We start from the raw sequence: 25,368 nt of genomic DNA on the forward strand, positions 1-25,368 counted from the left end.
GTGCGACAGCACAACCAGGGTGGGACAAAGGACTCTTGTCTGCTGGAGCTAGGTCTGAATGTTTCAACTGACCGTCGGGGTGTCCTCTCTCTCTCTCGCTCCCTTTCCCCTCTGGTGGCGGAAGAGAGACGGGCGCGAGGACGCCTGCGCGCGGGAGGGAAAGGGGAGGAGGTGTGTGTGTGCGCGCGTGCGCACCCTCACCTGGCCGTCGAGGGGGCGCGCGCGGCAGAGGAGCAGCCTTTCCTCATTAGCGGCGGAGGCCCCGCCCCCGAGGGGAGGGGCTTATCCGCAGCTGGCCTCGCGCCCGCTTTTGCCGTCTGTGAGAGCGAGGCAAGCGGGCGGGCGCTTTCTCTCTCCCTCCCTGGGACTGGGGGAGCCACGCAAGCGGGGTCCCCTCTCCCCCTTGGCCTTTCACTCCGGCGCAGGTAGCCTTCGGGCTTCCCCGTCCGCCGGGTGAGTCATTGAGGCGTGTGGAGGGAGAGGCGGGAGACGGAAGCAGCAGGAGCAACGCCGCCTCCCTCCCTCGAGTCAAAAGCCGCCCTCTAAGGCCGTCGGCGGGCGAGAGAGCCCTATTCCTTTTTACCTCCTTAATGGGGGCAAAGCCGGAGGTTCCCGACGGCCCCCAAAAGGCCCTCGCCACCTGAGAGATGCTGCCGGAGCCCACGGCGGAAAGGGCGAGGAAGAGGCGGCTTCAGCCCAGGAGCAGCAGCAGCAGCCATTGTCTGCCAAGGTAAAGGGACGGCGCGCGGCTTGGGGTTTTCGGCGGGGGGGGGGGGGGGGAGCGGCAAGCATCCCCGTTGCCTAGGAGACGGGCGGCTCGGGGAGGGGGGGGAAGGAGGAGGGAAACCTTCAAAGTGCGGGTCCTGCGCGCGCACCCTCGCGACCACCCCGGCGCGCGCCCTGCCGAGCCTTCCTCGAGGCGCTCGGCGTGGAAGTCTCCAGTCGGGGAGTTCTCTCTCTCTCTCTCTCTCTTTTTCTCCCTCGTGGCTCTTGTTGGCGTGGAGGTCGACCTTTTTTTTAATTTCCTCCATCCCTCGCTGTCCTTTCTCTTCTGTTTCGGCTTCATCAGACGAATCGGGTTGAAACACCCCCCCCCCCCCCCATATTGGGAAAACAGGCTTATGTAAGCCTTATATGGACATGAACGAAATGCAGAAGGAGGGCGAGACAAATCCAGACCAGAAAAATTGACGTTTCTTCAGACCCATGTGGTATCACCCATCTCTGATTCTAGGGCCCTTTTCACGCAGCTGAAATAAAAATCCCACGTCTTCTGCTTTGAACTGGGATATTTATTTATTTATTTACTAGCCGTCCCCTGCCACACGTTGCTGTGGCCCACTTTGGTGGTCATGGGGGTTCTGTGTGGGAGGTTTGGCCCAATTCTATCGTTGGTGGAGTTCAGAATGCGCTGTGATTCTCGGTGAACTATAAATCCCAGGAACTGCAACTCCCAAATGTCAAGATTCTATTTTCCCCAACTCCACCAGTGTTCACATTTGGGCATATTGAGTATTTGTGTGGCGTTTGGTCCAGATCCATCATTGTGTCCACAGTGGTCTCTGGATGTAGGTGAACTACAACTCCCAAACTCAACATCAATGCCCATCAAACCCTACTAGTGTTTTCTGTTGGTCATGGGAGTCCTGTGTGCCAAGTTTGATTCAATTCCATCATTGGTTGAGTTCAGAATGCTCTTTGATTGTAGGTGAACTATAAATCCCAGGAACTGCAACTCCCAAATGTCAAGATTCTATTTTCCCCAAACTCCATCCGTGTTTACATTTGGGCATATTGAGTATTTGTGTAGAGTTTGGTCCGGATCCATCATTGTGTCCACAGTGTTCTCTGGATGTAGGTGAACTCCAACTCCCAAACTCAACATCAATGCCCGCCAAACCCTTCTAGTGTTTTCTGTTGGTCAGGGAGAACTGTGTGCCAAGTTTGATTCAATTCCATCATTGGTAGAGTTCAGAATGCTCTTTGATTGTAGGTGAACTATAAATCCCAGCAACTACAACTCCCGAATGACAAAATCCATATTTTTTTTTCCGGTTGTTAGGTGTCTTGTGTCCAAATTTGGTGTCAATTCGTCCAGCGGTTTTTGAGTTCTGTTAATCCCACAAACGAACATTACATTTTTATTTATATAGATTTACAGTATTTGTATATATGGCAGTTTGGAGTGAGATAACTTAGGGCCCTTTCACACAGCCCTATATCCCAGAATATCAAGGCAGAAAATCCCACATTATCTGAGTGTGGACTCGGATAACCCAGTTCAAAGAAGATATTTGTGGGATTTTCTGCCTTGATATTTTGGGATATAGGGCTGTGTGGAAGGGCCCTATGATTCCAGATGCCCGTCCAAAAAGGGCCTTGACGCCCAGCTTCCGGGTGAAAAGAAGCACATGCTTCCCCTAGTTGTCTTGGCGAAAACTTGAAACACAAGAAGAGCCTCATGCCTAAGGGCCCTTCCACACAGCCGTATCACCCAGAATGTCAAGGCAGATAAGCCACAAGGTCTGCTTTGAACTGGGTTATCTTGAGTCCACAGTGCCATAAAGTCCAGTTCAATGTGAGTTTTATACAGCACTGTGAAAGGATTATCTCTGTCCACACTGACATATAATCCAGTTCAATGTGGATTTTATACAGCTGTGAGGAAGGGACTGAAGTGAGAACAACACTGGGACGTTCTTGTCTCTTGAATACTTAGGCTCTTCGTTGCCAGATGACATTTATTTTCATCCATTTATTCCTCTCATTAGGAGAGGCGGGTAACAAATAACATTTATTATTATTATTATCATTATTGGAGCCCCTGCTGGCGCAATGGGTTACAGTGGTTCTCTACCTGTGGGTCCCCAGATGTTTTGGCCTTCAACTCCCAGAAATCCTAACAGCTGGTAAACTGGCTGGGATTTATAGGAGTTGTAGGCCAAAACATCTGGGGACCCACAGATTGAGAACCCTTGTGCGGGCAGGACTGCTGACAAAAGGGGAGAGTGGGTTGAGCTCCCTCTGTCAGTTCCAGCTACCCATTCGGGGACATGAGGGAAGCCTCTCGCAAGGATGGTAAAACATCAAAATATCTGGGTGTCCCCTGGACAGTGTTCTTGCAGATGAACAATTCTCTCATGAGAAGCGACTTGCAGTTTCTCAAATTGCTTTTGATACCAAAAAGATATAATTATTTAAGTAGTAAAATGCAGAACTTGTTGCCAGTTTTCCACAAAAGTTCTGACCTTCCCTTGTATGGGACAGGAAATACTCCCATATATTTTGGGTTGTTTGTAGAAACACTAACAAAAGTGAGTTACAGCCTTATAATAGTTTCAATGTTTTTTAAAGAAATATGTGCCACTTTCCTCCTTACATGCTCTCAGGGTAAAGATTGCAAAGCAGGGTGGATCCTTGCAAAAAACTTCCCAAAATAGAATGGCTGCCTAGAGTTTGCTGTTCTTCTAAATCTAAACCAACTCCTGTCCATAATTAAGCCCACTGTTTGTAAAGTGTAAGATCCGTTGTTTTTTACTCAAATCCCTCCTGCCATTTAGATACTATAATTTGCTTTACAAGAGGCTGCTTGGAAGACACTATTTGGCTAGAATGTGCATTTCCACAGGATCATGACTAACTGACCCCTTTTAGAAGTTGTTTTTCGAGCAGAGAGAACTTCCTATAGACATAAGTATTGTCCCATGTAAATCCGCATTATATACCTTGCTTTAAATGCAGATACTCTGCAACCCAGAATACATTAGTCATTGAACAAAAATGTTTAGTAAGAGTTACTTAATCCCCCCTTCCCCTTAGACTGACCTCCAAATAATAGTCCACAGAGAATTTGTTCAATGATTAACTCCATGGATTCAGCTGAATAACAGAATCTAACTCAGTAAGAATGGACTAGCAAGATCCTTTCCACAAATAAAGGGGATCCTTGAGACTTTTATTTTCGTGATCATCAAGTCCCTTACCATTGATCAGTAACAAGTATATATAATCGATTTTGTGAAAGGTTTTTGTTCTGTATTTAACACATTCACCTTTAACCTTTAAACATGGTTAATTAACTGTGGTCTTTCTAACCTGTGAACTCCACAGCAGTTGGGAATATATCCCATGTCCAGGATGTGACATCAATGTTACATTGCTTGACATTTAATTTTCATACTCTGAAATAGAGTCAAGCCTTTGCATCTCTGTAATAACATAAATGTTGTAGATGGTGTGTTATGGTGCATCTGATAGTTCAAGGCGCTGAAAACAAAGAATTGAGCGATGTGGGACCACAATATCTGAAGTTCTGGCTTGTCATAGAATTGGAAGAGACCACAAGGGTCATCCAGTCCAACCCCATTTTGCCATGCTGCAGCACACAAAACTCTCCTAGAAGATAGATATCCAGACTTTGTTTAAAAACCTCCAGAGGTGACTGCTCACACATCGAGGCAGCATGCTCTTACCACCAGGAAGTTCTTTCTAATGTTTAGATGAGATTTCTTTTCCTGTCGTTTGAATCCATTGCGCCATGCCTTTGTCACTGGAGCAGCAGAAAGCAAGCATGCTTTATCTTTAAAGTGACATTCAAATATTTAAGCATAACTCTCATGTCACTCTTAACCGTCTCTTCTCCAAACTAAACATACTTGTCTTTTTAAAGGCATTCCTCCTAAGGCCTGGCTTCCAGACCTCTGATCATTTTAGTCACCCTTTCCCAAACACTAGCTGGTTCATATCCTTCATGAATTGCGGTGCCCAGAATTGATACAGTGTTCCAGGTGAGAGTTGACTGGATTTGAACTGGATTATTTGAGTCCACACTGCCATATAATCCAATCGGATGTGAATTTTATACAGCTGTGTGGAACGGGCCTATGATTTATCTCGATATAGACACTACGACTATAAATGCAACCTAGAATCACAATGGCTTTTTTTACCTGCCACGTTACACTATGTTCAACTCCTAAATGCCCTTTATATGGACTATAAAGCCATCCTATGTCTGTGCATTTCATTTTGAATTCTGATCCTGTTCTCTGGGGGAATTAGCTACCTCTCCTAATTTGGTACCTGATCAGCATGGCCTTTTATTCCATATAAGCCATTTATAGAGGTTTAAATAACACTGGATCCAATGATCCTGATGGTAAGAGCTGTTTGGCAGTGGAATAGACTTCCTCAAGAGTCAGGTGAAGTATCCTCTGGAGCAGTGGTTCTCAACCTGTGGGTCCCCAGGTGTTTTGGCCTTCAGCTCCCAGAAATCCTAACAGCTGGTAAACTGGCTGGGATTTCTGGGATTTGTAGGCCAAAAACATCTGGGGACCCCAGGTTGAGAACCACTGCTCTGGAGGTTTTTAAGCAGAAGCTGGATGGCCATCTGTCAGGGATGCTTTGGATGGCCCTTGTGATACCTCCAGCTCAATGATCCTATGACAGAAGCCTGTGACACCCCTCCCTCTCCAGGATGAAGGAAGCCAATGGTGAACACCCATGTCTTTTGTGAACATTTTGTGGGAGTTTGCATTAAATACCTGAATCTCTGTTAAAGGTTCACCCTTTAGAGCAGGGATCATCAAACTTTTTAAACAGAGGCCTCAGACCCTTTTGGGGGGGGGGGGGGTGGAATATAGTTTGAAAAAAACATGAACAAATTCCTATGCACATTGCATGTATCTTATTTGTAATGCAAAAGAATAGTAATAAAAGAATAATACAATATTTAGAATGAAGAACAATTTTAAACAACAGAAATTTGTCAGTATTTCAGTGGGAAGTATGGGCCTGCTTTTGGCTGATAAGATAGTCAAGTTAAGTAAGATGGTTGTTGTTGTGTTCCTTCAAGTAGTTTCAGACTTGGGGTGAACTTAAGTTTAAAGTTTCGGGTGAGGACAGGGTATATGACCTCGGAGGACCACATCCCAACCTCCGAGGTCATTTACAGGATTGGAAATAGGATTTATTTATTGATTGATTTATTTGGCAATTCTTCTCCCCTCTATCGGGGGACTTGAGCCGGTTTCCAACAATAAAATCACAAAACAATCACTAAAAACATCATATAACATATTCAATTAAAACGTTGTAAGAGCATAATGCCATCCCATAATAACAATGGTCAATCGTCATCGTGAATTCGTTGTCTGTCATTCATCGTCATCTATCCGATCACAGAAAAATTGATTCACTCGTCGAAAGCCAAACCCCATAGCCAAGTTTTCACCCGTTTTCTGAACGACAGAATGGGGGGGGGGCAGTTCTGATCTCCAGTGGGAGGGAGTTCCAGAGTCGAGGGGCAACCACTGAGAAGGCCCTGTCCCTCGTCCCCACCAGGCACGCCTGAGAGGCCGGCGGGACCAAGAGCAGGGCCCCTCCAGACGCTCTTAACAACTTAGATGGTTCATAGGGGAGAATACGTTCGGACAGGTCAACTGGGCCGGAGCCGTTTAGTCTTGTGTTTGGGGTCACTACAACATGAGGAACTGCATTAAGGGGTTGTGGCATTAAAAAAGTAGAGAAACACTGCTAAAGGCATCCTATAGAAATAAATAACATGTTGTTGTTCATTCGTTCAGTCGTCTCCGACTCTTCGTGACCTCATGGACCAGCCCCTGGCAGACCCTTGTTCTAGAGAGATTATGTGAATGGTCACCTGAGACAGAATCTTTCAATGTAATAACGGGTAAGCTGTGGGACTATGTTCGCCAGGAGATTAGACTACCTCTTTCATTTTTGGCTTTTTTTTCATATGTATTGAATTTATTGTTTCAGTGCCATTTTGAATCAACTTTCCCCTTTTAATATTTCATTGGTTTTGATTTAATTTTGTTTGGACTTGCTGTGAGCCCATTTTACTGCAAATCGCCTTGTGTAGAGAGGTGATTCAGAAATACTTGCTAAGAAATAGTACACGTACCTCTTTTTATCCTCCAGTTCTCTGCCACATGCTAGGAAAGTGTTGCGTGATGAAGGGATTAAGTGCCTGCTGCTGGATCTGGAGAAACAAGAGATGAAAGAATGGTTGTGAAGAAAGTACCTTGGAGGACAAGGGAGGCTGCTGAGGTCAACTGGCAAGAGTTCTGGTCAAAGCAAGGGTGTTTTTGATCATAGGAGGAGCCTTCTGTGAAGGATTCCAACTTAATAATTGAGGTGTTTCCTTATTTAAAGGATATTTATTTATCGTGTCATCAGCAACCATTGTATTACAATTCTAACAGAGCAAAACAAACACAGAGATTAAAAAGAAAAGGAAAAAGAAGAAAGAAAGAAAAAAAAACCATACAGATTTTGCAAGTTTGGTATTTGGTTAAATGTCCTTTGACCAGTATCTGGCCACTTGGAGTGCCTCTGGTGTTGCCGCAAGAAGGTCCTCCATCGTGCATGTGGCAGGGCTCAGGGTGCATTGCAGCAGGTGGTCAGTGGTTTGTTCTTCTCCGCACTCGCATGCCGAGGATTCCACCCTGTAGCCCCATTTCTTAAGATTGGCTCTGCATCTCGTGGTGCCAGAGCGCAATCTGTTCAGCGCCTTCCAAGTCGCCCAGTCTTCTGAGTGCCCAGGGGGGAGTCTCTCATCTGGTATCACCCATGAATTGAGGTGCTGGGTTTGGGCCTGCCACTTTTGGACTCTCGCTTGCTGGGGTGTTCCAGCGAGTGTCTCTGTAGATCTAAGAAAACTATGTCTTGATTTAAGTCGTTGACGTGCTGGCTGATACCCAAACAGGGGATGAGCTGGGGATGTCTCTGCCTTGGTCCTTTCACTATTGGCTGCTACTTCCCGGCGGATGTCAGGTGGTGCAATACCGGCTAAGCAGTGTAATTTCTCCAGTGGTGTGGGTCGCAGACACCCTGTGATAATGCGGCATGTCTCGTTAAGAGCCACATCTACTGTTTTAGTGTGGTGAGATGTGTTCCACACTGGGCATGCATACTCAGCAGCAGAGTAGCATAGCGCAAGGGCAGATGTCTTCACTGTGTCTGGTTGTGATCCCCAGGTTGTGCCAGTCAGCTTTCGTATGATGTTGTTTCTAGCGCCCACTTTTTGTTTGATGTTCAGGCAGTGCTTCTTGTAGGTCAGAGCACGGTCCAAAGTGACTCCCAGGTATTTGGGTGTGCTGCAATGCTCCAGTGGGATTCCTTCCCAGGTAATCCTCAGAGCTCGGGATGCTTGTCTGTTCTTAAGGTGAAAGGCGCATGTCTGTGTTTTAGATGGGTTAGGGATCAGATGGTTTTCCCTGTAATAGGCAGTAAGAGCGCCTAGAGCTTCGGAGAGCTTCTGTTCTACCATCTCAAAGCTCCCTGCTTGAGCAGTAATGGCACGATCATCAGCATAGATGAAACTCTCTGTCCCTTCTGGCAGTGGCTGGTCATTTGTGTAGATGTTGAACATGGATGGAGCAAGCACGCTCCCCTGAGGCAGGCCATTCTTCTGTTTCCGCCATCTGCTTCTCTGGCCCTGGAACTCAACAAAAAAGCTCCTGTTTTGTAGCAGGTTTCCTATGAGGCGGGTGAGGTGGTAGTCCTTTGTGATATTGTACATTTTTCTCAGGAGAAGGCGGTGGTTCACAGTATCATAGGCTGCTGACAAGTCTATGAAGGCAGCTCCTGTGATCTGCTGCCTTTCAAAGCCATCTTCTATGTGCTGAGTCAGGTTCAGCACTTGCGATGTGCAGCTTTTGCCTTTTCTGAAGCCAGCTTGCTGTGGGATCAAACAGGGGTCTATATTTTCCATAATTCTATGCAAAATAAGTCTCTCCAGAACTTTGTAGAGGTGGCACAACAGGGAGATTGGTCTGTAGCTTTTTGGGTCATTACGGTCTTTGCCTGGCTTCAAGATGGCGATGACTCTTGCTTTCCTCCAGATTTTGGGGATCTGACAGGATGCAGTGCAGTTGTTCATCAGCTCCAGCAGCCAGCGCCTTGCTTTTGGACCAAAGTTCTTGATTTGTTCCATCCGTAGATCATCCAAGCCAGCTGCTTTGCCATTCTTACATTTGTTGAGAGCCATGTCCAATTCAGTAGATGTAAAAGGTTCATGGAGGTTATTGTTCTCAATCTCTGGTTGTCTGGCTATTGGTTTCTTTCCTACTTTGGTGGCAAGGTTGGGTTTCCCATTCTTCAAGAGTTGGTGTGCTATCTGATCTGCCTTTATGTTGGCATGGGTATTAGTTTGTGAGGGATCGTTGCTCAGCCGTCTCAGCAGCCTCCACGCCTTCTGGCTGCTCCTGCCCATGTCGACCTCTGTGATCAACTTGATCCACTGATCTTTCTTGGCTTCAGAGATGGAGGACACAATGCTCTGCGCTGCCTGAAGGGTAGGATAGGGTAGGATTTAAAGGATGCTTTGGAACAGCTGTTTCAAACAGTTTCAGTTTCTTTTAATCTAGCCAATGGCAAGAAGTTCTGGGAACTGTATTCTAAACACCTGACTGGTTAAGGGAGGCTAGTCCAATACTTCCTACTAATTGTATGACTTTCGTAGGAATTAAACATTGAAACTTCAAGATAATACTCATACTTAGAAGTAAAGGCCAGCGTATATGTTAAAGGTTATTTAAATTGATAAAATGGACTTGAGTATCCTTTATCTGAAATGCTTGGAATCAGATGTTCCATATGTTGGATTTACAATACTTGCACATACTCTATATAATGAGATATCTTGGAGAGGAACTCAGGAATAAATATGCAATTAATTTATATTTCATGTACACCTCATCTACATAGCTTGAAAGTAATTTCATATACAATATTTTTAATACTTTTGTCCATGAACCAAAGTATATGTTCACTGAACCATCAGAAAGCAAGGGTGTCATTGTCTCAGCAACACAGGATAGATTTGGAGTATTTCAGACTTTGAAATTCTAGATAAAGAATGCTCAAATTGGAACAACTCACTGTAGACAGAGAAACATTTGCGATAATTTGATGCACTCTATAAAGCTATATTTCTGAGACAAATATGCTCATTTTTATATTGGATTAACATATAGCATATATACCTGGCGTTGCCTAGGTATTGTTGGGACCACCATCTGTCTACTTTTTCTCATCTCCAGCTCTGAGAAGGCCTACCTCACAATATCTCAGTGGCAATGCTCTGGCAGTGGTGGGTAGCTCTTTCCTTCCTTTCTCCCTTCACCTCATACACATCTTTCTTTTCTTTCCCTGTGATATCACAAAAGGTCATTTCATCTAGCAACAGTCTTTGTAGTACAAATAGCCAAATAGTAGTACAAATAGTACAAATAGTACAAATACATATATACGTACTTTGACATAGGTAGGTAGATAATCTATAAATCTATAGCATAAATTTTAGAAATCTGCATTGTGAGTTCACCAGCTGAATCCCTGCAGTAAGAAACAGATGATAATAAAATTTGAGCTTCTTTCTTAGTTCTGACACTTAATAGCAGTTGTGTGGGTGGGTTGTTGAGATGATTTTAAATAGATTGTTCAAATTGCCAACAAGCTTGTTATCCATGTCTTGAATATTTTTGCATGTAATGTGGAATCTATTTTTTTAACTCAAACTAATATTTTTATGACTAAATAAGAGACTTTATATGACCCATAACTATAGTTGAAAAACCTCTGTTTGCTTGGCTCATATCTTAGGAGCAATTTATTGTGAAATAGCTTTGTTACGTCTGGCGTTCCCAGTACGCAAGCAAGGACGCGAAGCAAGATCACACACGAAAGCTAAGTGCTGTGTGTTTTCCAGAAGGAAGATAATTGGCAGGGAGGCGTCTCCTTGAGAAGGGGAAGTAAATGGCCTGGCTGGCTGTCTGGCAGTCTAGATAGGCCTCACGTGCACCAACACTGAATAACCTGCAATGTCACAGCAAGTGGGCAGGAATGTTTTTCCTTTCACCAGAGGCCCAGCTCCAATACCAAGAATTGATCACAGAACAGCAGCAGAGAATTTGGGGCTGTGGCCAGAGACAAAGTGGCAGGTCTTGTGGGAGTTCCACTAAATCCAGTAGATGTACTGAATCCAGTAGCTCAGTCTGAGTAGACCATTCCCCCAGGACCTTCAGTACACCAGATCTCCCACCCAGCTCTATGTTTGTGTGGCTGGATTTGGCATTGTGGGCCCCTGTGAGGTGCCAGGACAATTTTGTCCCTTCAGAGTTGCCATAGCGTAGTGAGGGATTTGGGTCTGAAGAGGAAAAGGAGGATTGCGCCAGGAGCAGAAGCGAGGTGGGGGATTAAAAGGCACTTCCCAGAGGGAACCGTGGAGTGTGTCCCTTGCCCCTTCCACAGCTGTAAGCCAGACGCCCCACTGAGTGAGGCCGACTGAGGCCTACTTCCACATCCCAGGACTCTGGATGGAGGCAGACCTAAGAAGCTCAATGCTTCCATCAGCTCACTAAACTATTTTGTTGCTTAGAGGTATGCTTTAAACCAGGGGTCCTCAAACCTTTTAAATAGAGGGCCAGGTCACAGTCCCTCAAACTGTTGGAGGGCCAGATTATAATTTTTTAAAAAATGAATGAATTCCTATGCACACTGCACATAATTTATTTGTAGTTCAAAAAACACTTAAAAACAATACAATAATTAAAATGAAGAAACATTTTAACAAATATAAACTTATTAGTATTTGAATGGGAAGTGTGGGCCTGCTTCTGGCTGATGAGATAGGATTTTTGTTGTTGTTGTTGTGTGCTTTCAAGTGGTTTCAGACTTAGGTTGACCCTGAGCGAGGGCCGGGTAAATAACCTTGGAGGGCTGTATCCGGACCCCGGGCCTTAGTTTGAGGACCCTGGCTTTAAACAATTAGATCTGCATGTTTGCTTCTTTCCCTCTTTCCCCCTCTCTGCTGAACATATTCCACTATTTGTTTTTATGTCATCTGTCAGTTCTCATGATCTCCTTCCAGAAAATGTTTCTAGGCACTCTCATTCTTCCTCCTCGTCCTTCTCTCAGCTGGGTACAGAAGCCCTTTGACATTGCATGGTTATTGCTTTATGGTTCCACTTGAATGGTCTTGCCAGCATCCTGTGGGATCCTGGGATTTGTAGTTTGGTTAGAGTCACCTGAGGGACTCTCTGTGTGAGGGTCCCTGATGCCCCTCCATAAACCGCTAAGATGGACCAGAGTTGAGAAGGACAAGCAAAATCAGAAGAGACCAAAACTGCATTTCCCTTAGAGCCAGTGGTTCTCATCCTGTGGGTCCCCAGATGTTTTGGCCTTCAACTCCCAGAAATCCTAACAGCTGGTAAACTGGCTGGGATTTCTGGGAGTTGTCGGCTAAAACATCTGGGGACCCACAGGTTGAGAACCACTGCCTTAGAGAAAAAATACATGTCAATTACTTTGTTGGTTGATTAGAACAAGTGGGGAAAAATGATTCCACTGAGACTGTTACAATAAGTGGTATTAAAAGAGGTGTTACTTGTCTTGAATAGTCGTGACTCCACAGAAAATGTTAAATTCAGCAGTTCCAAAATTTGTGATGACTACTATGGTGGGATGTATTATAGAGGTTGCAGCATCAGCTACCAAAATAAAAGGGTCAGCTAAAGCAATTGAATGGATTGTGATTTTACCTTAAACTGCCAACAACTTCTGCATCAAACTCATTTTCCTCCTCATTTTCACAGGAAAGTAATGACAGTTCCAGTATTTTGGATATGATAAGCTTTACCTGAATGCCTGAAATATTTACAGAAATAATAGTTAAAGTTCTTAAAAGGGCTGTAGTGCTGCACTCTCAGGCCAGCTCTTTCAAATGTTTTATGGCTTTATTCCTACTCTCAACTGTTATGAATGAGATCATATAACCCAGATCTTATATTCTTTCAATTTTATATTCAGATGTAGAAAAAAAGAGAGCTTGATGTCTTCATCTGTATGTAAGACCAGTGCTATATGAGAGACCAGATTTGGTTCTGTAGTAATGCATTCCTTATGTATAGTTGAAAAGATCTAGAACTCCTTAATTATTTATTTATTTATTTATTTATTTAGTACACTTGTATACCGCTAATATCTCAGCCTGTGCGGCGACTCATTGCGGTTTACAACATATTTAAAAATACAATATTCACTTTAAAAATATAAAATAAAATATAAAAATACATACATATACATACATAGTATTGGGCCACCAATACAGACCGGAACATCTCATAGTTAAAGTCGTAATCCAATTCGTTATCCTTGATTGCTAGTCCATGATCAAAACATCATCACATCGGAATTAGTTGAAAACTTGCTCGAACATCCAAGTTTTCAGTTTTTTCCGAAATGCCATTAGCGAGGTGGCTGATCTTATTTCAGTAGGGAGGGCATTCCAAAGCCGGGGGGCCACCACAGAAAAGGCCCTATCTCTCGTTCCCGCAAGCCGCACTTGTGAAGCAGGCGGGATGGAGAGAAGGGCTTCTCCTGAAGATCTTAGGGTCCTGGTGGGCTGATAGGCCGAGATACGTTCGGATAGGTATGTAGGGCCAGAACCATTTAGGTAGAGAATAGGGGTGAAAATTTGAAGGCCACCCTTCCTTGTGCATAACCTTCTGGGAGATTGCACGTTTCCATTTGGGATATAAAAAGTAGGATAAGACAGATTTGGAAAATGTAACGTAAAATATCATATGTGATGAACCTATCCCCATGGATTACCAGTCCTGTTTATTTGTCTTGACAGAAGTGTATGTCTCAAGATCAAAAATTCTGGTGGTAATTCTGAGACAGATGATGTATAGGAGCCTAGTTGGCTTCTTTACTTACCCCCTAAAGTAACCCATTTCACTTTCCCAAATGAGTCATTCAGTTCATTCTTTCCGATGACAAGTATTTTGGCACTGTGAGTCATGTATCTGTCTTTTCCATGAAGCTGGTGGACATCATGAAGGCTGGTAAAAGCTTTTGCTGTTTTTTATGAGATACACTTGTAGGAGCTCAAAAGTATCTGCATTTTAGTGCCTATTTTAAAATTGTCCAGTTGGTTTTCTTAGGAGTTGCCCCTCTTATTTGTGTAGACTATGACTACTTAAGCTTTTTCCATTTGTGACCCCTTTCCGCCCAAGATTTTTTTTTATATGGCTATGTATGTATATGAGTATGTATAATATGTATAAAAATCAAACATTTACTGATAATGAACCAGCATTTGCGAAACTTGCTAAACCAGCTGATTTTCCTTTTCATGGAGTACAGCTGAAGCATTTTCTGTAGAGTCTACTGTAAACACTGGACTCTGGCTAACAGATTTATGTGAATGGGTGGCATTTTACTGTTGCCAATTTTTTCATGATTCCAACATTGGGTTAAGGGGACCTCATTTGGGGCCAGGGGTCCCAGTTTAAGAAGCAGCGGTGTACATAACCCCAGCTGCATGATGGCTCTCTGAGATGACCTTTAATTAATGTATGTGTCTCTTTTCTTTCACACATCTGAGGAAACAGGAAGGGGTTCCTTTTTTAAGCTAATTGGTCACAAAGAATTTTCATCATAAATAATTCTCACAATTATCATATGGATACCTCTGACTCATGTATGTGCTGAATTCTGTTTCTCCCCTTGCCCCGTGTCTTCTCCCTAAACCCCACCTTCTTAAAAGCCCTGTTTCTGCTGCCTCTCTGCTGAGCATTGCACTTCAAGGTTAGAGAGACAAAACACAGATATTCAGCAGCAGAACAGAACTGCAGACAGGTCCGGATGGGCTGGTGATACAGGAAGAGATTGTTTTCATCTTGCATCATCAGCTCACAATTCTGTCAAATTAAATTTCGAGAAAAGGGTATTTGTCAATACATACTATGAAAATCAAACAGGCTAGTAGTGCAGGCATAGAGCGAATAAATATACGATTAAGTGACATGACATGTACTGAGAAGAGTGTGTAGCTTGTATAGGAGGCCACCAGTGAATTCATGACTAAGTGAAACTAAGTATTTCGGTTTTGTAGAGATGGGGATACCATTCTGGATCGTACATGATTTGTGACTCCCCTCCCCCTCCACTATAATTTGAATACTAGATGTCATTGAGAAGTTTATGCATACCATGGTTACTTTTAATTTGGAGAGGTTCTTTGGTACCAAAGACTATTTAGCAGCATGATTATTCTGCTTACTTTCTGAAATGGTACAGTTCAGCTGCAGATGTACAAATTACATTAGAACTTGTTTTCGAATAGCACACTTAACAAGATTTCAAAATCATTCATCGAGCGCAGCATTTCAGTATTAAAGAAATACTCATTTAGTACTCATAACATTACTAGTATCAGTAGGAACAAAATGTTATCAAGCAAGATGACTGAAGAATAAAAGTTTGGATTATTGTATTTTTGACCAAAAATGAAATAGCAACCCCTTGAGAGGCAATTAGTATTGAACTGTATAAGTCCCAATGTGGTTAGCAGATTTGCTTTTTTTTCTTTTCAGACACAAACTTGATGAAATCATTTCATCAGCAGTAGATTAATGCAAAGCCTAGTTAGACATGAGTAGGTATTTCCTGTCATTATTTTCAGTTGGAAGTTACTCACAGAAAATATCTGAAGGCTTCATTCCAGGTCTATGCATTGAATATTGCAAAGTTGTAATCTGCTCTGAATTCCCTGTGGGATGAGAGAGAGAGCAGGATATAAATATAGTAAATAAAATAAATGCTTCCCTAGCACATGGGCATGCAGTTTCCTCAGACCCTGTGATGTGCTGAATGTCTTGGCATCTGTGTACTCAGAAATTCAGTTGTTGCATTTGTTATGTGCCTTCATGGCAACCCTGAATAGGACAAAATGAGCCATGGCTCATGAGTTATATATATTTGCTGTAGCAGAATTATATCCCCTTTTAATAGTTTGTAGCACTCTCATAGGGAGATTAAGTTTTATCACTATTAAGAGTCTCTCTTGTTCTCTCAATTGAAGGCAATTGAGAAGTAGGTTTCAGTACTGTGTAAAGCATGCAAAAAGGAATACCATCATACAGATGGATGGCCTCAGCCTAAGACACCAGGGCCTTGATCTTGCAGCATCTGGTTAGGGCTATTGATGACTTGGGGCTCTTAGGGGGTCTCTCATTCGTGGCAGATCCATTGGTCAGGGTTAATTTGATGGCAAATACCAGCAAACATGCTATAACACCTCTGTTAGTTCCAAAGGTGTGACAACATGCTCGTGTATTTTATCTTTTCGGGTGGTGGTACAGTCCACTGAGTATTCCTTGCCTAAGAAAACCATATGAATTCATGAGGTCACCATAAATCAGCAAACAACTTGAAAGCAGATCACACATGCATTGCACATATCAATATCCTTTTTTTTTTTAACCAGAAAAGCAAAGGTGGTGAGATTTTTTAATAAAATCTGAAAATCAGCCATGTAACTAGTGATAAATTTTATATGGATTTTCTATCAAATAGTAGAATATATTTTTCTCTGTTTATTTTTCATAGCAGTGTAGCTGCCAAAAATTTGCACATTTTTTTAAATATCGGAGCATTAAAATTCTCCATTAAGGTTTATATAAGGGGTGAAGCTAATTAAGGTCTGTCATGATCTTTATTACTTGTAAAATGTAGATCAAAACTTATCTTACATTCTTCTTAAAACAGAAAAGGCTAGTTGTTTAATTTATTTCACATGCTTTGAAGTTACTTCAGAAAACATCTGGTGCTGCTTACAAAAAAAATCAAGTTTAAAGCTTGAAGTATATAGAAAGCTTCCCAAAAATGACTGCACTCAGGAATGCAAGCAGATCCAGCTTATGGCCTATCTGAGTCCCCTATGGGGTTGAGAAGGGCGGAGTATAAATGCAGTAAGTAAATAAATCTTTAAAACACTATATCTAATGTTAATTACAACTAAGAACTCAGCTTATTTTTATTTACCAAAATATGTATATTATGCCATGTATCAAATCATCTTAAAGTAGGGTGCAGACAGCAAAACAAAAGCCTAAAGAGTTCAAATGAGTGTACTTTGGCCACCATATCCAGCCATGATCCCTAGGACATCAGAACTTTGACAAGAAACCAGGCTTTGACTTGTCAGAGGTCATTGTTGATACCAAACTGGGGGGGGGGGGGGGGGTACTTAATAGCCAGGGTGCCACAGCAGCCAAAGCTACATATGTGTGTGAATGCATACTTTTCTGGCTGAAAAGAGTTGTAATTGCATGGGCTACTTTCATTATACAAAATTATATCACTGTGATTCCGCTTTAACTACCTGTGAAATTCTGTTGTTTGAGGTGCCAAAGGAGCTCCAAAGTTTGAGCATTTGAAAGATGCTCCCTAAACTGGCAGTCCCAGAATTCTATAGGATATAGCCATGGTAGTTACAGAGGAATCATAGCACTATTGTTGTGTGGTTAGAAAAGGCCTCTGAGTGGTAATGTCTACTATGTGCAGGATCCAGTGGAGAAACCAGGGGCAGCAATCCCCCTGAAGCTCTGTCTTAGTACATCCAATCCAGCTTCGCAAGGCTGGGTGAACCTCTGAAAACTTTGAGGAGAGGAAATTATATGCAGTGTTGAGAGGAAGCAAGTGTGATGAAAAAAAGCTTTAATGGTTTAGCAGATATCAACTAGCCTGACTTGGATCATAGATGAATTTTACTAATTTTATAAAACAGATGGTTTTGTGGACTTAAAAATGGAAGATCTTGCATCCCATAATCACTCTTTAAATATGCATTGGTAAGGTTATTTGATTCAGAAGATTCTGGTGATAGTTTTATAGAATCCCTTGAACTCTTGGGGTGACACTATCACGGGGTTACACTAGGGAGCATAGGGCTTCAGATCCAAAGCTGGTTTGAAGCACTGCAGCTGGGGACTGGCCCCATATTTTCCTGAGGTGCTTAACCACGGTAGCAGGGTCCTAACCCAGTTTGGCCCTGCTGCATGGTCAACCTTAGCTTACGTGTACTTGGTCACCTCAACAGTGGCTGCAGAGCTCTGGAGACCTCCTTGTCATGGCTGAGCACTCCTGCCAATGTTGGTAAAAAGGTGCCTGCACAACTTGGAGAGAGATGAGGAGAAAAGGACAAGCCTTCTCCTCTCCCAAGTTGTACGTGCTCCTGTGATGACATCACCAAAGGCGCTTGAAGATGGGCGGTAGCTCTGTGGTTACCACTGTGGTGGTAACCACCCAGGCAGCCCATCTGGGTAAGTCCCATATCCACAGAGCGCAGGAGGAAGTGTGATGGCAAGACTAGTGTGTGTGAACAGAAGGACTGAGTCCAAGTTAGAAACAATCCAACTGTCCACACCAGCCCCAAAGTCCAGGCAGCTCTGGAGTTTCAGGGAACTTCCGGAGTATTCTCTGACTTCTGCTTATGGGGGCAAAATCAGATTAATTGGTTTTACACCACATTAGAGATTGGAAGTCCCCAGATGTCATCTGCATGTCCAAGACTTCTGGCCTTATTTAGGGTTTGTAGTCTCTGTAGACAGGCCCATAGTTATACTCCAAGGAAGGGGTGATTCTGATTGGCAGAGAAAAAAATGGAGTGTACGGAAAACTGCTGTGGAAAGACCATAAATGGTTCCTGCTTTAGATTAGTTGCCAAGGCTGAGCTAGAAATGATGTTAAATGCATGAATATTTGGAATGGGTTTCTTAGTTTAAAAAAAAAACCTCTGAATATATCTGATGTGAAGTGTGTGCTACTGTGCAGAAGCTGACATTTTTTTATTAATAGCAGCTGGAGAGGCCAACGCTTTCCCTGGGACCACCACAAAGAGAGAGGACTAAAAACAATATCAACAACATTGTTTTTCAGCCTAGTCTTTTTTCTGAAATGCTAGTTGGAAGTGGGAATAGAGCCATTAAATACGCCAGACATTTGACAGCATTTCTAGTCTCAGCCCCACTGTGATTGTCTCTACTAAACTGCTGGATAGGCAGTGAGAAGGAAGTCATGTGAGGGAGAAAACAATATACTAAACTGATCATATGATAGAGAAGAGGTTAAAGGGGATCTACACTTGAAGGTCACTTTGAAACGTGGTTGCCTTAGGAAATCCATGCATTTTTGGATAATACATTCCTTAAAGTAAAGCACTTAGGGAGCTATATATACATATATATACATACAAACATACATACATACAGAATCGTATTACCCAGGGGGATTTTAAGATAACCATTAAAATCAGCACAGACCTGTTAACAAAGCCTCTAAAAAAGAAGCTACTTTTTACAAAGTCTTGCTTCTTTCACCCAACTTCTTTGCCCTCTGTCTAGCTGGAAACATTTTTTAGCAGCATTGGCATTGGGAAGATGGTAAAGGAGGATTAGAGAAAAATATTTTCAGGATTAGGTTATAACAGTACTTTTTCAGTAAACAATGCTAGAAAGTTTGATCTGGGAAAAAGGAATCTACTCTAGCTAGTCCTGTTGTAGCTAAGCGTACTGCAAACAAGCAAGGTGAATTGCTGCCTTCAGCAACTCTTCTAATGCATGCATGCGAGAGGGAAGCAGATAGACCTGCTTGACCAGCTATCTCTAACATGTTAAAAAACAAAAGAAAAGAAGCATAGATCCATAAATCTGGCCATCAAAATGGGAATCATAAGAAAAGTAGAGCACGGCATAAGAAATATCCAGTCCGAGGTGCATTTTGTAAGGTTTTTATAAGATTAAAAATGTTTGGGGTTTTTTTTTTTCTTATACAAGGCTTAGCTGATCTTTGCTTCATTTTACATGTGCATATTGTTAGTTTTGAATTTAAAAAATTGCTGAGACTCTTTCTTTCTTTTTTGTGGCATAGAAGCTTAGCCTTACTTTTTCCATATTAATTTTGCCTTTGCCAAATGTTCTGTTAAATAATGCCCATGAACACATTTGCTTTGTTAACTGAGATACATTTACGTAGATTTGTGTTCTAATCTCCAGTATGCATAGATGTTAAAGCAATTTAAGCCTGTTACAAGTAGCTGGCACCCATGGGGATTGGTAAATGCCACATAAATGTAGCGAGACAACAGGGAGTGAGAGAAATCTAGCCCTCAGAAGGAAAATAATAATAACAATTAGGTTCTTGTGGGTTTTTTCGGGCTATAGGGCCATGACGTTTCTCTGAGGATGACTACCTCTGAGGATGCTTGCCATAGATGCAGGCGAAACGTCAGGAGAAATGCCTCTAGAACATGGCCCTATAGCCCAAAAAAACCCCACAAGAACCTAGTGATTCCAGCCATGAAAGCCTTCGACAATATAATAATAATAATAATAACTATTATTATTATGCTTATATCCAGTTTTCTCCCTCCATAAGGAGATTCAAAGCGGCTCACAACTAAAAGCATCGGAATACAACAAAATATACATACATACATACATACATGTATTAAAACAGTATTAAACTTAAGTAAAAGCTTATAATATTCATTCCTGAAAGAGATATCATGGGAGAAAGGTGTCCCCACAGAAGCTTTAGAACCAATGCTTGTTTCCACAACAAACATTTTTTTTCAAAATCAAATTATTACAAATTAGTTTGTGAGGTGAAACTTTCTGGCAATGGGAAAACAAACACCACAGAGGTGTTCACCCTTCCTTTATGCTATCTAAAGCGCGCCCTACCTCCCTCTCTATTTTTTTTATATATATATATATAGTGTGTGTGTGTGTGTGTGTGTGTTACACTTTTAAAATTTGTTCTGACTCACATACAAATTTAACTTTTAAGAACAAACCTACAAAACCGATCTTGTTCGTAACTTGGAGACTGTATTAAATTATGTCTTTATGTATGTTGCACAGTGTTCATACTTTTATAATGTGTTAATTGTAGATGTAACATCTTTAAAACACTGCCATATAGCAGAGGTGGCCAGCCTTTTCTCTGTGGAAGAGCACACTGTTAAGCAAGCACTCTGTGCGGGCCTTGTGCCAGAAGGGTGTTGAGTCAAAGCCACGTGTGATGGGGTCCCTTCTCCACACACACACCCAATTCCACTTCCCTCCTCTTTCCCAGATTGTTGCCATTGGAAGGAATCACTCTTGCCAGAGGTCTCAGCTTACTGCTTGCAGGCGGTATTATGAAAATGTGTATGGAAATACGGGACAGTGAGCACTGGGCATTTTCATCTTCTCTCCAGTGCTATTGCTTTGTTTCATTTTTCCCTTTTGGCTTGGCTTGCCCTTGTAGAAACAAAGCAGGTTGTGAGTGTTTGCCTGAGGTAATGGCTGATACAGAGTAAAAGTTTATATTTTCATCGTATGCAAATGAAATGCCAATCCTTGCTAAAATGAAAATAAGAACATTAAAGGAGTTATCAAATCATTCTAAAATCTTCTTAAAATAAGTATACAGGCAGTCCAAAGATTTGACTTACAAACGACTCCTAGTTAAGAATGAGGGTGAAACAACTGGAAGTAATAGAAATCTCCCCCTCAGAAGGGAAATTCACTCTTGAAATGGTTATTATCATGGGGAAAAGTTGTCTCCACAGAAGCTTTCTCACCCAATCCTTGTTTCCACAACAAGCCACATTTTTCAAAATCCACAGGGACAGAAAGTGAGGTGAAATCTTCTGAACAGGGACACAGACAGCAAAACAAACATCACAGGGGTGTTAACCCTTCCCTATGCTGGCCAAAGCTGTGATTGATTGATTGATTGATTGATTGATTGACAGACAGCCTGTAGTTACACTTAAAAATAGGCCTATTCTGGCTTACATACAATTCAGCTTAAGAACAAACCTACAGAACATATCTTGTTCGTAACTTGAGGACTCCCTGTATATATATTGTTTGGTTGCATGCTACAAGTCGCTTCTGGTGTGAGAGAATCAGCTGTCTACAAAGACATTGCCCAGGGGATGCCCAGATGTGTTACGATCCTGCGGGGAAGCTTATCTCATGTCTCGTGTGTGTGTGTGTGTGTGTGTGTGTGTGTGTGTGTTCAGTTTAACCGTTACACTTATGTCCAGATCATATAATATAATATTAATGCACATGTATATTCTTTCTAAAACCAAAAAATACCTAATTTAATTTTGTTTTGGGTGGATTTCCTGATAGCTTTTTGGAGTCATCAGGTTCTACATATCCTATCTTAAGAACACTGCAACTCCAAATATAGAAAGAAGCTACTTGAATGGGCATGATTTTGGGTTGCCTTCCTAGGTGGCAGCTGCTTTTGCTTCAGCTGCTTACTTATTATTGGGAGTTAAGAGTTGTAGGATAGCTATTAAATTGGGTAGTACCCTCCACTCAAGTCTCTGTCTTCATGGTGTGTACATTCAGTCCATCCTACAGGAATGGCTATTTCTTTAAATTTGAGGAGGGCCTCTTCAGTTCAATTTTGGCATTTCTTCTTCTTAGCGTTAATGCTAATAATGCACTGTGATGCATCCAGGGGGAAATGCCACTACATTTTATATTTCGGTCTGCATTTTCACTGGGGGAAGATCCCCTTTCAATCTGAGGTCATAATACAGAATTATACTCCCTAGCCTTATTTTATCATTTGCTGAGTTTTTCCTATTTGAAGTTTATACAATAATTCAATATTATGTTGAACTGACATAGAATATTGATTTGCTTGATTTCCTTAATTTCCCTATACATTTCCATAATCTGAAATTAATAGGTAACATTCCTTCTTGCAATAGATTTACACCATCAGTAGGTATAATTCTTTTCTGGCTATAAAGTCATGGTCTAATTGACTCATGATGTATATTCAAAAGGCCATATGAAACCTGGAGGCTGCTTTAATGTACAAGTGGGCTAGAATATGTTGAAATGTCCAGCCAAATATGGCAAATGCCTGTCTTTTTTGCCATTGTCTCTTATGGATATTTCATTTAGTTAATCTTTTTTGCCCATGAAACTACAGTTTTTATTTACAGTTGACTCTTTAAGTAAATCATGTTAATGATTGTGTGTTCTTGTGCATAGTATTTTTCATAAGCATAAGTAAAACTGCATATCTTGGTTTTAGAAAAAATGGTTAAATACTTTATAGAGTAGTTCATGTGACACAGTAATATTTCATTAAATGTACAGTTTTGATACACTTATATATTCATAGTGATTTTTAATTGACTTGTAGGTACCCACTTGTCCATTTATCTGTGATGAATAAAACTTGCCCAGCAGGTAGGAATATATTTATAAAAATAGTTATATTTCCTCACTTTAGTCACAATGACTAACATTGGTAGAACTGGATAGATCAGTAATTTCTGGAAACTTGATTGCAAGACTTCTTCAAACTGGAGTGCAGTAGTGCATTATGAACATAAAAGAATTTGCTAGCATACTCCAGTACCCTGTACATCTTTCTGGGAAGATGTTGATTCAGAAATCCGTACATGTCTCTTACGAAAGTAATTTTAATAGCTTTTCAGCTTCTTGTTATTTGCCCTTATAGGAAGTCATCAGAAACATTTGGCAAGGCATCTGCCGTTTGCTGGTTCTCTGTTTGTCCACTTGTAATTGTAATTGTCTCCATGTCTTTGCAGCTTTTAAAATTATTGTTTCTGAGTACTCCATGATTAAACATAGAGCTTTCCTGTTCCTTCTCTGATGGATATTTAATGAAGGAAGGGTACAGGAGAAAGAAAAGGATTGAAAGCAGTGAATTTTGGTGGTCTAGGAGGATGTACAAAATCTTCTCAGTTATTAGGATACAACTCAAATATCCAGCAAGCTTAAGACAACCTTAACATCCCTACCATTGTATTGTCAAAGACTTTCATGGCCGGAATCACTGGGTTGTTGTAGGTTTTTCAGGATGTATGGCAATGTTCTAGAAGCATTCTCTCCTGATGTTTCGCCTTCATCTTTGGCAGGCAACCTCAGAGGTTGTGTGGTTATGACAACCTCTGAGGATGCAATTTTCCTTCATTTTGTTGTTGCTGTGTGCCTTCCAGTCATTTCTAAGTTATGATGACCCTAAGGAAAATTGATCATGGGGTTTTCTTGGCAGGATTTGTTCAGAGGGGGGTGCTCCTTTGAGGCAGAGGCTGTATGATTTACTCAGAGTCACTTAATCGGTTTCTTTGTCTGGGAGGAGATTAAAACCCAAGTCTCCAGAGTTGAAATCCAGTGCAGAAATCACTACACCATGCTGGCTCTATTTTTCCTATTAACCCTTTAGAATTTTAGACCAAGGAGAAAGAGCCTTTTCGGTCAGGATTATAATTTTGTGGGATTCTTTTAGGCTTGTTCTTCCTGAGCCTGTGGAGGAGGTCCTTGGTGCTGTGAGGGCGACCACGTCGGCTTTAGACCCTTGCCCGTCTTGGCTAATTAAATTGGCCAGGGAGGGGTTGGTTGATTGATTTGTGTTGATCATTAATGCATCACTGGAGCAGGGTTTTTTTCTATCTCGACTAAAACAGGCTGTGGTTCGTCCACTCCTCAAAAAGGTCTCCCTTAACTCCACGGTGCTGAACAATTACAGACCAATCTCTAACCTCCCGTTTCTGGGCAAGGTGCTGGAGCAGGTGATCGCCTCCCAGCTCCAGGGTTTTCTAGATTACATCAGTTACCTGGACCAGTCACAGTCTGGGTTCAGGCCTGGCCACGGCACTGAGACAGCTTTGGTCGCCTTGGTGGATGACCTCCGTAGAGAGCTGGACAGGGGGAATGTGACTCTGTTGGTCCTCTTGGATATCTCAGCGGCTTTCGATACGATCAATCATGGTATCCTTCTGGGATAGGTCTCGGGGGCACGGTTTTGTCTTAGCTCCGGTCCTTCCTGGAGGGCCAATCCCAGATGGTGAAGCTGGGAGATACCTGCTCGAACCCCTGGCCTTTGACCTGTGGGGTCCCGCAAGGCTCTATTCTATCTCCCATGCTTTTTAACATCTACATGAAACCGCTGGGAGAGGTCATCCGGAGTTTTGGAGTTAGGTGCCACCTCTACGCAGATGACACACAACTCTGTTACTCTTTTCCACCTAATTCCAGGGAAGCCCCTCGAGTGCTGGACGAGTGCTTGGCCGCTATGGCTGTCTGGATGAGGAGGAACAAGCTGAAGATCAATCCCGACAAAACAGAGGTCCTCCTGGTCGATCGAAAACCGAATCGGGATATAGGGTGGCAACCTGTGCTGGACGGGGTTGCACTCCCCCTGAAGTCACAGGTCTGCAGTTTGGGAGTCCTCTTGGATTCATCACTTACGCTTGAGGCTCAGGCGTCAGCGGTGTACGGGAGGGCTTTTGCACAATTGAGACTCGTGCGCCAACTGCAACCGTACCTCGTGAAGGCTGATCTGGCCGGGGTGGTCCATGCCTTGGTCACCTCTAGATTGGACTACTGTAATGCGCTCTATGTGGGGCTGCCCTTGAAAATGGCTCAGAAATTTCAGTTAGTCCAATGGGCGGCGGCCAGGATGTTAACTGGTGCTCTTTACAGAGAGAGGTCAACCCTCCTG

General features: G+C 42.4%; 1 protein-coding gene across 2 annotated transcripts in view; it reads left to right on the forward strand.

Moving 5' to 3' along the window:
- Positions 1-278: 278 nt before the first annotated feature.
- The window catches only part of B3GNT2 (UDP-GlcNAc:betaGal beta-1,3-N-acetylglucosaminyltransferase 2), a 30,144-nt gene continuing 5,054 nt past the window's right edge, over positions 279-25,368 (forward strand). The window contains exon 1 of one of the 2 annotated variants that reach the window (XM_060784604.2): positions 279-730. The gene's annotated coding sequence lies outside the window, so the exon portion shown is untranslated. Of the gene's footprint in view, positions 731-23,065; positions 23,088-25,368 lie in introns of those variants that run through there. The other variant, XM_067469499.1, reaches the window with a different exon arrangement.

This window comes from Anolis sagrei, chromosome 1, assembly GCF_037176765.1.
Source record: "Anolis sagrei isolate rAnoSag1 chromosome 1, rAnoSag1.mat, whole genome shotgun sequence".
NCBI lineage: Eukaryota > Metazoa > Chordata > Lepidosauria > Squamata > Dactyloidae > Anolis > Anolis sagrei.